A 12,500-nucleotide genomic window follows, 5' to 3' on the forward strand; every position below is an offset into this window, starting at 1 on the left:
TGAAGGATAGGAAACCATAGAGTATTGCTGCTACATCTGGGCTATCGCATCTACTGTTCGTCTCTCCCTCTTGGATAAGGTCCAAAGAAGAGTCTCAAATCTAATAACTCCACACTGTCAACCAAGCTCCAACCTCTGTCTCATCGGCGCAATGTTGCAACTCTGTGCCTGTTTTACAAGTATTTTAATGGAATGTGCTATGATGAATACATCGCACTTGTACCTCCTCGACGTAATACCCCCGACAAACTTGTTTAGCAACAAGATCCCATCCCTTCACTGTAGATGTCCCTAAACGCTGGAAAACCTTCTACTCTAATAGTTTCTTCTTTCTTTAGGCAGCTGTGCTTTGTGTTACACAATGGATTGAGACAGAGAGAGAGAGAGAGAGAGAGAGAGAGAGAGAGAGGTGAGTAAACGTGGAGTGTGGACACGTTTACCAGAACCGAAGGTCAGCTGACCAGATTACGTATGAGTGCCGTGGTCAGGTTGGCTAGATCTGAGAGACTAGATTTGGGCTTTGAAGAAGACGGACCGCTTAATAGCTGTTCCCTCCCCTTCACTGGGAGTGGGGGACGCTGACGCGTTCAAAGCAAGCAAGATTTACTTCCATATTCTGTGTCGACATCTGGGAGGTAAATAAAAAACTATAAAACCCATTCATCGTCTTGGAGTGATAAATCTTCGTCTAACAGGTACCAGTCTCCCGCTCAAGAGAAGATGAATTCCAGATGGATCACATCGACGACACATAAAGTAAGGTATGTCGAAGAAAATGCATGTAACACACACACAAAAGCATATGAACAATTAGAGATGAACACACACAACCGGATATGAAACTAGACGATCATACGCACACGGAATCTCCTTTCATTCTAATAATAATCATTCAATGACAACAAATACAATTATGGTCCTCCCCTTTTATGTTATACACCAAACGTCAATTTGGTGCCCCTCTATGACAACCCTAGTGATAACTTCAATGAGAACACTATGTAACAAACGTTCAATTTGGTGCCGTAACTGACCAGACCACCTAGCAAGGGTGGGTTTAAAAGAAAAAAAGAAGAAGAAGAAAAAAGAACTTCGGTTCCCACGGGGAAAAAAGGAAAAAAAAAGGACAAGAAAAACACAATAAAATGTCTGGAAAAAAAAGAAAGAAAAGAAAGAACAGTAGAAAAAAATACAAATCAGCACACACACAACGTAAGGTCCATTAAAACACTAGGCGAATTAGAAAAATAATTAAGAAAAAAAAATAAAGAAAAGAAATACATTTACACATGAAGAACCTCTTATAAAGAAAGAAAGAAATGGTTCTGAAGAAAAACAGACACATTAAAATTATATATAGATAGATTTATATGATAAATTAATAAGAAGAATTAAGGGTAGAACGGTACGTTAAAATGAAAAGGAAGACATACAGACACACAGATGTAAAACTTTATATATAGAAAATAGTTAAAAAAAATGTTTATCGTATTAGGAATTAGCTCGTTATGAACGAAGAAAAATATCACTTAATGTAAAAATTAGTAGGGAAAAACAAAGAATTGCGTTATTCTGTTTAAAGCAAGGGACCGATGAGACAGTAAGAAAATGTAATGGGAACACGCACAAATGAAATTGTTTGGAAATGTGTCAATCATAACTTGAAATATTTACACCGTTGCAAAAAAGAGAAAATGGCCACGCTTGTCTTGAACTGGGTTAAAAAAAAAGAAAAGAAAGAAAAGAAAAAAAGAATTGATGTTCTTTTTTTCAGGCCAGACTGTTCTCTAAATCGTGAATATTGTTTTTCCAGTTTTAACGGCATGTTTGAACATTTTTTTAAGGACTGAAGAACGTTGTTTTATGTAATTGCTTAGAAGTTAATGTTCATTGTTAGAAAAATGTGTATTGATGATTTGATATTGTATTATATAATGTATAATTGTTGTTTTCCAGTGGTCTGCAAAATAAAATCCAAAAAAAATCAGAAGATTAGATTAAGATAAAATGGTCGGTCTAGTCAAATTAGAATTTAAAAAAGGGGACAGGTTTAAATTTACGTAGGCGGTTAACTATTTTTTTTTGGAAGAGGTGCACAGGACCCTGCAAGGGGGCTTTTTTAATAGGTTTTTCGATTATGAAAAATGCTATTTTCGCCGTCTGTATGTAGCTTGATTAAGCTGACCGGTGTGACGGTTGAAAGATCATATTCTTCGCATACAATAAAGACGGGAGACTGCATGCCTATGGGCTTAAAAGGCTTGTTGTAGCTGGAACGAGGGTGCGCGATAGAATGCAACCACATAGATTAAGCTTGCAGATAGGGCCGCCTGCGAACTTCGGCTGATTGAAAATGCCTAATCTTGGGAGTAACAGAACTTCCAACGCAAGAGCGGACGTGTAGTGGTGACGTGGCCACTATGTAGTGAATCTGAAGTAGGAGAAAGAATTAAAAAAAAAGATAGAATATATGCCGCTGTTACGTAAGAACTTAAGAAGTCAGAAATCTGACGAATGAGATGACGGCAAATTTTTTTTTTTGAGATATTGGCATGGGATGGCTGAATGAGAGCTGTTAACGAACATGAGGTTACTTTACCAACATCCCTGAATGATGCCATATGGGCCGTGAAAAAGGGTCCGGCCGAATAAATTATTTAAGACGGGAGACATAGAAAAAACAATAGAAGAAATTGAAAAAAAACAGCTATGACGATAGACATACAGATAATAAATTGTAAAGTTTTAATGAACAGCCAGTGAGTAAAGCAGAAAGAAGGAAAAAGAAAGAAATAGAACATATGACTTTAGTAACAGTGTGGGTCGGGAATGAGCCTTTCAGCTTACCAAAAGATAAACACGTCAATCACAAATATGTGTTATGAATATTTTTGTTGCATTTTTAAACTGTGAAACTAAGTGTAACTTTTAATGAAAAACAATATGTACTTTTAATGAAAAACAATGGATAGGTTCTGAAAATGTGATTTTTTTTCCTTTTTCACTAATTGTACGATTTTTTTTTCTTAGGAATTTTTTTTTTTTTTGACTAGGACAATTTTAGTTCCATCGATGTGTTAGGATTGTCTGAGACTTTATAAGTGAGACGTTTTATTTTATTTTAGAAACGACTATGTATTTTATTGTAAATGTCTAGGTATTTTTTGTAAACGACTGTGATTTTTCTTTAATTTTGAATTCTGTAGAATGGTATGCAGCCGACCTAAGGAGTTGATGACGTGGTCAATTTTGGGTTTCCACGAATCTGTGTTTTGTTATTTGGAATTTTGTTGTTAGTGAGATGGGACTTTGTAATTGCTTATAGGATATTTTTGTATTTTTTAATTTATTATTTTTATCTAATTGATGTGTTGTCAAACGGTATTGTGCAGAATTTTCTTGTTCTTCGACATGTAATTTTTTTTTCGCAGAATGGGGAGGTGGAATCTTTGCTTGTGGGGTCTATTGAAAGAATGATTAATAAAAGAAAGAACGTGTTGTTGATTAATTAATTAATAATCATAATAGTAATAATAAAATTGGGAAAATGAGAAAGAAATAAGATTTAAACAGTGTAATAAATAATAATAATAATAAAAACACTACTGGGTTATGTATAAGGGATCAACTAGTTCTTAAGTTTCGGAAGAGTCAAAGGTTCAGTCGGTATTAATTTCAATTTTCGAAAAGTAGAATAAATGTTCTATTCGACATGAGTGACGTTTTGACCACATAAGTAAGGTAGAAAAAAAAGGATAAATATAGGGTTAAATAAACTATATGAAGAAATGAAAGAAAAAAGTGGGGCGTGAATGGAATTTAATTTCTGTGGCAAGCATGTTAGAATTTTGGAGAGGTGTTGAATTACATGGGTAGTTATTAATTTCATTATTCTCAAGAAGTGATTCGAATTTTATTTTTTTTTATCGTGATGTCTATTGATTTCGAGTAGAATCCACATGGAGCAACTTTAAGTATTTCATGTGTGGAAATCCGATGTTTTCCGTGAAGCTATGTGTCTTCAAGGCAGGTTGCGCTTACCGACTTTGGAAAAAAAAAGTTTTTTTCTGACATAGCAGTAAACGGAATGTATTCTGTCCAGCGTGAGCGGATATAGTTGTAATCAACTTCAGGGAGCAAATGAAATGCCCTCTGACATGGCGTAAGGGGCAGAGGGGGTGCAATGGCTGACGTGGCCATTATGTGACGAATCGCTCAAGAGAAGATTAATGAAATATGTATGCAAGTACTTAGGAAAATAGAAGGCTACCCACCATAAGGAATGTTAAGAGGTTTTTTGTTTCCCACAAAATACTAGTAATAAGAGTAGGCTTATGATGAATAGGATAAGGCTTGGGATGGGAAAATTTTTTTTTTGTGTGCTACCTATGGGAAGAAAAGCTGATCTGTAAAGCCAAGGACGATGATAGTACGTTTTGAAGAGGCAGATGGACCTCGATTTTATTATTCGGTTGATTGCCGAGAATTTATCGATCACGCGTAGTGTCGACGGGAGTGAAGGATGCTCCTGAAATTCTGATTTAAATTATGAAGAGACCATGGGGTCACAGGGAGTTGTTGACCTTCGAGAGCGCAAGGATTAGCGCCACATGGTATTATTTGTAAATATTATTTTACTTAGTATATGTTATTAATTATTGAATAAAGGTATGACCGTTTTCTTTGCCAGTGGGGTGAGCATATATATCCCATTCTTAGTAAATGTGGGAAGTAGAAAATGTATGCCTTCGCCATACATTTTGATAAAAAGGGGGGGAAGGAATGTTACACAGTGGATTGAGATATATATATATATATATATATATATATATATATATATATATATATATATATATATATATATAGAGAGAGAGAGAGAGAGAGAGAGAGAGAGAGAGAGGTGAGTAAACGTGGAGTGTGGACACGTTTACCAGAACCGAGGGTCAGCTGACCAGATTACGTATGAGTGATGTGGTCAGGTTGGCTAGATCTGAGAGACTAGATTCGGGCTTTGAAGAAGACGGACCGCTTAATAGCTGTTCCCTCCCCTTCACTGGGAGTGGGGAACGCTGACGTGCTCAAAGCAAGCAAGATTTACTTCCATATTCTGTGTCGACATCTGGGAGGTAAATAAAAAAAACTATAAAACCCATTCATCGTCTTGGAGTGATAAATCTTCGTCTAACAGGTACCAGTCTCCCGCTCAAGAGAAGATGAATTCCAGATGGATCACATCGACGACACATGAAGTAAGGTATGTCGAAGAAAATGCATGTAACACACACACACACACAAAAGCATATGAACAATTAGAGATGAACACACACAAGCGCATATGAAACTAGACGATCATACGCACACGGAATCTCCTTTCATTCTAATAATAATCATTCCATGACAACAAATACAATTATGGTCCTCCCCTTTTATGTTATACACCAAACGTCAATTTGGTGCCCCTCTATGATAACCCTACTGATAACTTCAATGAGAACACTATGTAACACTTTGGAATTCCTATCCTGTTACCTGCTTCCTTGACTGTACCGATGCCTAAAGTTTAAATGTAATGTGAACCAACAGATTGCTCATCTCCCCTAAACATAGTCCTAAATAGTAGCCCCTTACGTCTAAGTGGCGATTTGCCCCGGTTGGGGTGAACGTGAGTAAGAAAACAAATTTCAAAGTTAATTTTGAGTCCTCCGCTCTACTTCCTACTAAATTCTTTTCCAATATTCTGGTCTATTTAGTCAAATCCATTTGAATGCATGTAACACTTTATTCGTTATTTCCTTTTAAAGTACTAACCTTCGATACTTCCACTATGCATATTTTTATCAGTATTCTGCATAGTGATTACCCCCCCCCATCAAAAAAAAATGACCAGCAACTCACTTTTATAGGGTCGTAATGGATCTTCCATTCATTTTCTCAACATTGTCCCCACTGGATTCTGGTATTTCGTCCTCTTTCTCTCTCTCTCTCTCTCTCTCTCTCTCTCTCTCTCTATATATATATATATATATATATATATATATATATATATATATAATAAAATCAAGTCAGTCGGAATTTCCGCATTAAAACTAAACCGCATTGCATTTAAAAAGTCGACAATTCTTTACGCAAATTTTCGATCTGTTCTTTACATTAAAAGTACAATCGCTTTCATCGATTACATATTTTGTCCGGTCCAATAATTCTTTCAGGCGTATACATTGCGCTTGATTCGTTGTTTAATTTCATCAAAATGCCAAGTTTCATACTAATAGTATATTTAAAATGGCGTTGATAATAGCTGCATATGTATTTATTAAGTTTTTATTTGTGATACGGTTACGTTTTAAGAATTAATCTTACACACTTATATGATTTTTCAGTAAACTTACACGAGTACTATATTAATTCCATCTTCTTTAATATAACTACTTCAGCTTTTTGTATCATTTATTTTTTTCTTTAACACATATATATTCAAGTTTATAGCAAAAAACTTTATTAATTGTTTTTTTAGCAAATAAGGCGACTTATATTACACAACTATTTTATAGGAGTCTAACTTGAAAACTATTATAAAACACAACAACCTTCCGCTTACAATCAATAAATTGTATAAAAATACTACCAAAGGGCTCTGAACAATACGAATTATGTTCCTTTATAAGTGAGTACTTCGTTTCTGGTAATAATCTAGAGTCATAGTTATAGATTAACTAGCGAGAGGAGGAGTGCCTGGCTGTAAAATACGCTTAAATATGATGTTTTAATTTGTCCAGATTTTGTATATATTATAGTAAAAAAAATAGAATCGAAACCGAAAGCAAAACTGTAGCATTCAAAGCTGGTGACGTTACCACTGTACCACCGTGACACGCATATGAACTGATTAAAAATAAACTAAGATGAATGTTCAAAATGTATAACGATTTTTTCAACGTTGACCCCTTTTCGACCTCTTAAAACTATTTTAACCGGCTAAAGACGCATAAAAGGACGGTTCATAAAAGATCCAATCATTTGAGGCCCCTAGTGCTGATCTGTGACTTTCAGTTTCGGTTTGAAAATATGGAGAGAGACACACAGACAGACATAGTGAGTTTTACAAATTAGATTAATAACTGAGAACAATGAATTTTCTTAATGTTTTTTTCTTATTGCTCGATTTTTTTTTTAATGAATATTATAAAATAGGGACAGAATTTCTTTCAACTTTATATTAAAGGAAACACCTCGAAATCAGTATTTCAATTTGGATTAGTTTTAATATAACCGACTACCTGAGAAACACCGGATACATACAGCTGGTATTTCGGACGCAGAAGAAAGCAGATCGTTTCTTAGGCCAGGTCGGAAAAAAAAATTAGGAGATCGAGATGAACTGCGGGCAACGGACTCGACAAAACGTACTTGTGGACTAGCGTTTAGAGGATTGATGAGGACGGACACACACACGCACACACACACACAGAGGGAGAGAGAGAGAGAGGGGGGGGGGAGTCTCACCGATAAGTGTGCAAAGCATTAGAGTCTGTCTTTTCCTTTTGTTCCTGTTTTATTTTATTTTTATACGTGTGAGCCCATGCGTTCCTCATCGACGATCGCCAGTGTGAAATAGCCGCCGCCGACGACGACACGGCCAAAACTAGATCGATTAAAGATGAAGGAAAACCCCACGGTGCACAACGTTGGGGTCGGCAACATTTCGAGTGGGCCACGTGGTGTCACACACACACACACACACACACACACACACACACACACACACACACACACATTTTCCAGTTAATATTTTCCAGAGACAAAGCAACAATGGCGTTTTTATTAATACAAGTGTGCTCAATATCGAAGGTATACTTTTATTCGTTTTTACATAAGCAGTAATTTGTCGCTGCACATTCATGAGCATTTTTCGGCCAGCAATTTTCTAGTAATTAGAGACCTCTGCAGGCGATATAGCTTATACAAAAGCTGAGTATGTAATGAAAATCATTCTGGTATTCAGTATTACAAGTAATTATTATCAGGAGGTCATATTACATGTTATTTAAAATACTACATGTTATAAAAAGAATTTATGTGTTATTAAGATATTACATTTTATTCAAAATATTACATGTTATTTAAAATATTACCTGGTATTAAAAACATGTTATTTAAAATATTACATGTTATAAAAAATATTACAGGTTATTAAAAATATTACATGTTATTTAAAATATGACATGCTATTAAAAATATTACATGTTATTAAAAATATTACATGTTATAAAAATAATTACAGGTTATAAAAAATATTACTCGTTATTAAAAATATTACATGTTATTTAAAATATTACATGTTATTAAAAACATTACATGTTATTAAAAACATTACATGTTATTAAAAATATTACAGGTTATCAGAAACATTACATGTTATTAAAAATATTCCATGTTATTTAAAATATTATAGGTTATTAAAATATTACATATTATTAAAAATATTACATGTTATCAAAAATATTACATGTTATTAAAATAATTACAGGTTATTAAAAATATTACACGTTATTAAAATATTACGTTATTAAAATATTACATGTTATTAAAAATATTACACATTATTAATAATATTAATGGTGATATTTTAAAACATTTAAAAAACTGGAAATTATGTAATAATAATAAAACCACACAATATAATAAATAATAATATCGTTGGTGATATTTTAAAACATTTAAGAATAATTTTAAATTGTGTAATAATAATAACGCAATATAATAAATAATAATATTCAATGATAAAATGTAATTTTCCCCATGTTTTTAATTTCATTTATATTTTTATCTATAAATACTATTTTCAAACTTCATGTCTGACACATTTTTGTTATTAGCGGTTGTCACTCGCACACACACACACACACACACACACACACACACACACACACACACATATATATATATGCTTATATATATATATATATATATATACTTGATAGGTTTATATATCTTTTTTATTATCATTTTTTTATCTTTGTTTTCTTATCCTCCTCGTCCTTTACTTCCTTCCTTTCTTTATGTCAATTCTTAATAATATGTAATATGATTTTCTAATAATAATTTATTCTGACGTTAAATACCTGGACAGTTTTCATTACAGACTTAGCTTTTGTAGAATCTACATCGCCTGAAAAGGTCTCTACTTACTAGTAACTAGCTGACCGAAACATGCTCATGAATGTGCACCGACGTATTAATGTCTATGTAAAAATAGATAAAAAGTATATATATATATATATATATATATATATATATATATATATATATATATATATATATATATATATATATATATCCGACGCCGGTATATATTCCATCCCATGTAACAACTGTCAACAAGCGTACATAGGTGAAACACAGCGAAAATTGAAATTAAGACTTTACGAACACAAAAGAGATATAAGGAATGGTAACGCCCTAAATGCACTCTTTTGCCATTGTGTAGAACACGATCACTCATTTAATTTAGATCATGTGAAAATTATAAAATACGTGATAGATAGAGCTAAAAGAAGACTTTTAGAATCAGCACTAATATTAAACACTAATACTATTATGCAAAGAAAAGGCTTCTACCATTTAGCCCCTAGCATAGGGAAAATAATAATCAAAGAACAAAATATTAAAACAGCTCCTGGTTAACCGTTTTTCCTTAAGTAAAAGTATTTCAACAAAATGAATAAGTTTAGAGAGAGAGAGAGAGAGAGAGAGGGAGAGAGAGAGAGAGAGAGAGAAAAGTGTACATATTTATTTAACGCATTTTTTTAAAGTGTATATATAGACATTGAACAACCTAACCTTCCCACACGCACACATATGTTTATCCTTCCCGACATGGGTAGGATTAAAATGTTCTCTTTTTCGTATGGTCTAGGACTTTTTCTTTTCTTGCATTTTTACTTCAATATCCTGAAGATGTCCTCTGAAATAGGGACGAAACGTTGATTTATTTTAATAATTATTTTCAATATTTCATTCGGTTTTTCTATTTTTCTCAAAACACACACACACACACACACACACACACACACACACACACATATATATATAATTATAAAACTCAAATAACCTTGTAACGAGTGATGTAACCAACTTTCCCGTTTACGACATCAGGTTGCGCATGCGCGCATAAACATTAACCCATAACAACGTAAACAAATAAACACAAATCGCTTTTTTTGCAGATTTTGACCTGCGTACTGAAATATTAACATTAATATTTCGAAATAACTATTTCTTATAACTAAACAACTTTAACCCGTTGACAAACATAAGAACAATTGCAGTGGAGCCAAGCCTACTACTACTACTACTACTACTACTCTCTATCCGTCCCTTTTCCTTCCTTCCTACCTTCTTATTCATTTTTGTTTACATTTCTAGATACAAAATAGTTGTGTGAGAACGGTGAATTTGTTGACACATTTACTAATCTGTTTCAATATTAGTTTTATTTTATTTTATTTATTTAGGTTTATTTTTTGGCTTCAGATTTTATTAATTATTTTTTTTAGATTTTAAGTTTCTATAACTTGGTTGAAGGATTCCAATATGGGGTTTTCATTCTTATATTTCTCATCGGTAGGTTCATGTGCGTTTTTGCTGCTAAGCGACTTTCGTCGGCATTCGATTCGTGGGAAAATCATGTTTAATTTTCGATTTTTGAGCAATTATTCGGAAAAATAGGTAACTTTACACGAATAGGGAGGATTTTGTTTTTCATATTTGAGTGATCCGTCTGTGATTTTTCATTTTAATATACTTTCATAGAAATGTTTCTGTTATGTCAAAAATAAACTATTTTCTTTGCGTCACAAGTGTCACGCTCATACATGAATTCCATAGCTAATATAACATACTGACTCTACGGGTCACGGGTAGTCTAGTATATATATATATATATATATATATATATATATATATATATATATATATATATATATATATATATATATATATATATATATCGGTACCGTCGGTTTAAAATGAACAAGTAATCAGAAACGGCTGAAGAGAGTCAACAAGTGATCATTTATTGATCATATGTTAACTTGAAACTAACGGTACCGATGTTGTTATACTCTTGTGTTATACATGCATAAATAAGTGTATAAGCACTTAAGCCTGATGTTTCCATACGTGAATGAAATGCAGTATAGCTTAATTGTCATAAATATACATATTTTAATAACGTATTGGGCACTGTTGAAGTAAATACTGAAAATCGAGACATAGTATATTTTATCTCTTTATAATATTTTATGTGGATTCAAAAAAATATTTATATACATGCCACGGACAGACTGTTTCACTGTATCAAAGCTCTTCACTGGGCTAAACTACTTTCACTGCTTAGCTAAGGATCGAACTTTCAACCATCTAGCTGACAATCAGCAACTCTTACCGTTAGGCTATGGAAGATGTGCTCATAAATGATATGTACAATATCTATTTATATAAACACTGATCGCTGCTTCAACCGTGTTCAAATTGTTTATTTATTAAGAGATTTGCATTACTCCAAGAAGTAGACAAAAAACATCACCCAGCGACAGTGCTCGACTCAAGGAAGAAGGCTTATATAGTCATCCACAGAAATAATGTTTCACCGTCACAGCTCTTCAGTGCTCCTAGACTAGCACGACTATTGTTGTGGTATTCATCTTACGGATAACAATAAACTCTTCCGCTTATTATAAAAACAGTGAGAATATGTCTTTTGACGTTATGCCTGGTTTATGCACATTTAGCAGTCAGACTGACGTATAACAAGTTTATTTGTTGTGTTCGTTTTTCTTTTCAATATGTTTTGCTTTCACTAAATAACGAGGTGCGTCTGTCTTCCAGATACTTGCCGGTTCACAACAGCTACCTTACCAGGGATCGAACCTTTAACCATCTTTGGAGCTTTGTACATCTATATCACAGCTTTGAACTGAGCGACCAATTAACATTTCACAGTGAACCCATGTAGTGATAAACGCTATCAAATTCATTTGTTAAGAATGACACATAGAGCATATGGCTCGCCTTACCTCATCCCCCAAAAGGTTTTTGGAATCCGGATCTATAGCTTTTTGTAAGCATTCCTTGTGTCAAAAAAGGAATCTGTAAGAATGTAAGACTTCCTCGGTGTACTTTTCCATTTTTTTTTCTTTCTCATTGCCTGATTTCGAATCGTTTTTATCGCGAAAATTGATTCGTATTATCTAGATTATTCAGACTACTGTTCTCCTTATTTGAGTCTTATTTTCACAACGTTCCGGTCGATATAACCTCCGACCTTTTTTATGTGTATCTTACAGAACCTAGGAATCTTTCTGTCAAACTTAGGTATCTGTGCGTAATTTTAAACCCTATATTTAATCCATAGAGGTATAAAGCTTTCATTCCGTCAGCCATGACCGAGTAGAATCTCAAGTAATTTGCAATTGTATTCTTAGTATCGTCTGCAGTCT

The sequence above is a fragment of the Euprymna scolopes genome, chromosome 17, assembly GCF_053919585.1.
Source record: "Euprymna scolopes isolate OS-2025 chromosome 17, ASM5391958v1, whole genome shotgun sequence".
In the NCBI taxonomy this organism is placed as follows: domain Eukaryota; kingdom Metazoa; phylum Mollusca; class Cephalopoda; order Sepiida; family Sepiolidae; genus Euprymna; species Euprymna scolopes.